General features: G+C 38.4%; 1 protein-coding gene across 4 annotated transcripts in view; it reads right to left on the minus strand.

Annotated features, from left to right (window-relative positions):
- The window catches only part of NFIA (nuclear factor I A), a 398,911-nt gene that overhangs the window by 294,010 nt on the left and 99,187 nt on the right, over nt 1-5,714 (minus strand). The window lies entirely within an intron of this gene.

Here is a 5,714-nt window from a genome sequence, read left to right on the forward strand (position 1 = left end):
GAGACTGGCACTGATCCTTACAAATGAGATATTTCTATAAATAAAGGTCTCATTTGTTTCCAGCCTTAAATAAGCAGATTGGGGAACAAACAAAATAGGAAACAGTAGGCCTTTGTAGTAATAGGACAGACACGTCTTCCTTCATAACTTCACAAAAAAACTTACAAAGAAACTCAGTCTTATCCTTTATGATCAAAAGACTTGGCACCCCTCATTCAAAGGTGGAGATTATCCACGCCACCCTGCAAAAGATGCCAACCTTTTCTTAGAAGATAGAGCAGGCAGCTTCAGGCAGCCTTCTCTAGGTAGGCAACAGTCCCTGGAGCAGCTCTAATAAATGACTTATTTGTGTGTTTAAAGGGCAAACTACATGTTACACTAAAGCCACATACATGGGACCCCCCAGATTGTCCCTTCTCTGCTGCAATGCATTCCCAGCAGGAGGTGATTTGCACTGGAGAACCCTTCCCTTGAAACTTAGCCCTATCTAGCCACCCTTAACCCTGAAGGGCTCAAGTTCTGTGTTTCACAAACAAGTGTCTGGATCCCTGAAGGATGAAAGCAGTTGGGAGTTTCAGGGAGAAAGCAACTGAATGGGGAAGAGTTAAGCACTCTCTCACTTCTGCCCCTTGTTCAGTGCAAATCATGCACTCCAGAGGCATTGTAATATACAGCTGCTGTCTAACATGTAGTTTGCTGCTTGGGTAGTATTTTGAAATTAATTTCCATTTGGAAAACTATAAACCCAAAGTGTAGCTTCAAAGAAAAAATAAAAACAAGTAGATTTGAAGATTGAACAAAAATTGTAGTGTATGGAGAATATAATAACTATTCATTAAACCATACCATCAATAAAATACACCAAGCCATCTTTCTTTGGAGAGGCTTTAGAAACAACAAGCCAGCCAGCCAGCCAGCCAAGGGCTGTACTATCACAAACAACTGTACTATATCAATGAATACAATTTATTATTTATCTGCACTTAGAAATTTGTATTCTTATGCTACCAATAGGTCTTGCTTTCCAAATCAATAATTTTATATTGTGTAAAGTTATAAATAATTAGCACTAAAAGCTAATTATTACTATACTAAGAGCATTTATCAGTTATTGGTACAAATAATCAATGAAACCTTTCATTGCACATTAAAAAATGTGGGTATTTAATCAGGACTGTCCCTGTAAAAAGGAGATCAATGCATATAGCAGGGTTATAAATCTTTTGAGTCCAGCATTGGGGTTGATTGTTTTACATAGAATTTGCTTGCATTGTTTCACGAATAGAAATTATATTCTCAGGATAAAATTGTGGAATATTGTGTTATTTAATAATAATTTTTAATTTTTAATTAATTAGTTAAAAGCAAGTTACAACTCAAATCTGTCAAATTGGGTTACAAATCTATACATAAGAAGATAATATGAGGCCTGCTCTTATATATATTCACTGCAATAAAAAACAAGCAGAAAAACAGCAGTAAAATATGTTTCAAAATGCACAGTTTTTAAAAGAGGCATAATTACTGCAAACTGTATTTATGGACTATGGTGATTAAATGGCTGATTTATGTGACTATTTTGCTACAGTGTCAAAAAAGCGAACCTACTAGTTTTGTTTGCCTTTTATAATTGCTTGCTACTTCATATGCTATTGAATCTGAAATTCTAGAATTGAGGCAAAAATGTAGATTGTAACAAGATAACTGATATAAGCAAGATAATCTCATCCAAAAGAACAGTATGGAAGAGCAACATGGGTTTGTGAAAACTGGAAAATATCTAGAATGCTACCTTTCAGTCCTAATTATGCTGATCCCGGCCAATAACAAAGAAGTGACAAACTCAGCGGGTTACTATTTAGTTGTCCCCATACTTGCTACTTTCTCAAAAATAGACAACAAAATTCATATGAGAAATGGCAGAACATTTTTCCAATGGCAATGATTTTCAAGTCATATCTTCAACTTCCTTAAGTACCATAACTTAATGGCGCAAACCTTGTGCCCTAAAGAAACTGGGTAATAAATTATACTCAAGAGTATTCCCATTGAAGTTAAAGGACTTAAGTTGTTTTCAGTTTGCCTACGTGGGATACAGCAGATACCACCCACTGTATATTCAGGGAGAGATAAGGTAGGCCTACTAAGTTTCAGCAGTTACTTTATCACTATTGGGTACGTATCACAACACCTGGCTCTAAAATTGGCTTTTTAAATTAGAAGTTGAATCAAACCTATGTATTGAGATGTGTAACATGAAGGAAGTGTGTAAGTTCAAAGTGTGAAAAAGAGTCCATTGCCCACCCCTCCATTATGGAAATAGAGAAAACTATATATTTTAGAAGTCTTATTTTCTCTAATTCAGAACCTAAGTTATAAACATATATATATATGGTGCAAATTTCAGTAGAAAAGAAAAACAGTTTACCATACAATGGAGTTTAAGAAACATGAAATTTGCTCCACTTTTTAAATTAATAAAGTTAATATACATATTAATGATGATTAGGATTAGCAGAAAAAGACAGACAGCTTTTACAGATAGACATTTGATTCTATAGTCACTTACAAAAAAAAGATAATAATCCTATACACACCTTTGAGTACATCTCATTAAATTCAATGGAAGTTACTTCTTGGTACACATGTACAGGATTGCACTATAACTCAGAGCAAGACTAAATAATTTTTATAATTTAAAGGTTTCTTTTAAAAAAAATACCATCATTGACCATACTATTCTGCCTTCTGCCTTCACATGACCTGGTTAATCCATTTACAAAAAAAATTAAAATTAAAATTAAACGTCTATTTTTTAAAAAGCCGCATTCAATTTTACCATATAGATTTGTTCTGTAAATAAATTTTCCATATAGATTTGTTATTCATATTTTAATATATGCATCTCCTTCAGTAGCTAAGATCATGACTAAGACATTTTATAAATGAATGGTGTCTGGGGCTATGATCCTGAGAATAATTATGCAGGTGTAAATCCCATCTGAATCAATGGGATTTGCATCCACTTAAATGTTCTTAGGATTCAGGTGACAAGATAACATCTAAATCAATGCATGTTAATTTCTGGGTCTGAAATGTTTGTCTCAGGCTGCATTCCTGTGCACACCTACATTAGTCAGCCCCATTAAATTTCATGGACGTTACTACTGAGGCAATATGCATACAACTAAGCTATAGAATACTTTGAACTGCTGCACTGAAATGCCTGGTATGGTCACAGTCTGGCCTACAAACACAGCAGTTGCGTCAAACGCAATATTGCATTTTGTGACGGAATATTGCATTTTGGAAACATATTTTAACTAATTTCAAAGCTATACTTTTTGAATATGTATCAGTACCTAGTGACAGACAGAGAAAGAAAGAAAGAAAGAAAGAAAGAGAAAGAAAGAAAGAAAGAAAGAAAGTCTCAATTGGTGGTTAGCTTTCATTTCAAAGTAGAATATTCCAGTGAAAGCATAATTTTAAAAACATTCCCCCCAAAATTCCTAAAAACAACATAAATATGCAAAATGGCAGGCCCCTGTGTACCACTATAGATGCTGGTTACACCAGTGCAACATGGTTGCACCACTGGCACAGAACTATGAGGTTGCTGGTGTTGGTTCATCCAGTGCTAAGCACCTGCAGGTACTGCAAGTCTTAGGAACGGGTCACATAGGAATTAAACAGGGACAAATTGACTCAATTTGTGTACGTTGATTAAATTTGATACACCAACATCCACATACAAACAGAATTCATCTTTTGGGTCTATTTATTTATTTATTTATTTATTTATTTTTAACTTCAAGAATCCATTTTCCAACTTTTGCATGCAGCAAAACATATCCTTTTAAATGGTTAGGTGATAACGTGCAGCTTTTGATTTTTCAGCAGGAGGGGGACACTCACTCCCCATCCCCGGGTCTTTCTTTACACCTCAGCCATTAATTATAATCCTCAGATTTGGACAGTTACTCGAGGAAGAAATGCTGCAAGCCTTGGAGCCTGCAGATGGGTAGAACTGGCAGGTGCTCGCTTCTAGTTTGTTCTACAGTTCAACTCTTTTAAAGCCATACTTACATTATTTTTTTAGGAAGTTTACATAGAAGTGAACAATGAGGTGGGGTTTAATATTAGACTTGCCAGTGTGTTATTAGATTTTACTGATACCACAATTAGCTCTTGCGGCTGGCAGTCTGCGGCATGCTATCTACCTAGTAGAGAGACTCTGCCATTCTTTTTTGTGAATGGGAGACATTTTTACCCACTGGATTTTTTTTTCTTCACACAAGGATCTACCTTCCAGAATGGTTTGACCTGTCACTTAAAAGTATTTCTACGGAATGATCCTTTTCAACATTCTTTTCTTTCCCATTAGGTCTCCCCCCCCCCCACCCCATGGCCAGTATTAAAGAAAGTGGGAGTGCAAAACAGAAGCTTTTCAGTCCTCATGTCAGAAGAGAGTGGTATATATTCAAAGGAGAGGGGGAAATAGCTGGGTCAGCATTATCCTCCATAACCTCTGCGCCTCTCCCTAGTATCATCACCATCAAGGGGATATTGACCAGGAGTCGCATAGGTCACAGCATATGATTATTATTATTTTATTTTATTACACAGTCATTGGATGTGCAGCAAGGGCATTTTGAATCGATCGCCCTGCAGCCCCAGGCAGCAAATAAAACACCTCGCTCCTTAACACAAACAGTTATATTGACATTTCCTTCAAAGTTTTGTGTGTGTGTGTGTGTGTGTTTAGGATTGTAGTGCTTAGGATCCCATCGCCTCCCGATCCCCCCATCACAAACCCCCAAGAGAAGAGTGGGTTTCATTTTAAAAAATAGTTAACATATAATTGCCACCATATGAAATATTTTCCAAAATCGGTGGGGAAAAGCGATAGAGAACATAAACGAACGCAAAAGACAATAAGCGACACACACACACGCCACGCACATACAACAATTGCAAAACACATAAAACGGAGCTTCGGGTACAGAACCGAATCCTCGTGTAAATCCCAGCGCTTGTTCTGCAGTCCCTTGGAAAGGCAGAGCCGAGAAAACCCAGGACGAGGAAAGGGAAGGATCAAGTCCGGGCTGCTGGTTTGCCCCTTCACTGCCAGCCGTTCCTGCTGCTGCAGAATTCAGGGGGCTCCATCAAGTGCCATTTTTGCCGCAGTCCATCGTGTATTATATATATATAAATATATATATTTAAATATATATATATTTAAAAGCCCCAAACCACTACCCACCCGCCAACATTAAGCTGAATAATGGAAGTTTAAGCACGGAGGAGAATCGCCCAGATGATTGATCGCAGCGGCGAGTCCCGCACCGCTCCCGCCGCAGGTCGCTTTGGAGAAAGCGAGAGCAAGGACGCTGGACGGGGCGGGCGGCTCTGCGCCTGCCCCGCAGTGCTTCCTCTGAAGATTTCTAAACAATTGCTGTTTTTAAGGAATCCGAGTAGCTTAAAAGTGGGGAGAAAAACACGAAAACAGTCCTTTTCCTTACTGTGGGCAAGCGCCTTGTAACGCAGGTTGAATTGGGCGGGGGGGGGGGAAGCGGCGGCGGCGGCGGCGGCGGCAAAAAAAAGTCTAGACGGAGCGAGCGAGGCACGTAGGAGGGGGAAAGTGACGTTCACGGCGCCGCTGCCGGAATCCGGTCACTTGTAAGCAGAGCACGACTTTGCTGCAGCGCGTTTGT

The sequence above is a fragment of the Lacerta agilis genome, chromosome 6 (assembly GCF_009819535.1).
Source record: "Lacerta agilis isolate rLacAgi1 chromosome 6, rLacAgi1.pri, whole genome shotgun sequence".
Classification (NCBI taxonomy): Eukaryota; Metazoa; Chordata; class Lepidosauria; order Squamata; family Lacertidae; genus Lacerta; species Lacerta agilis.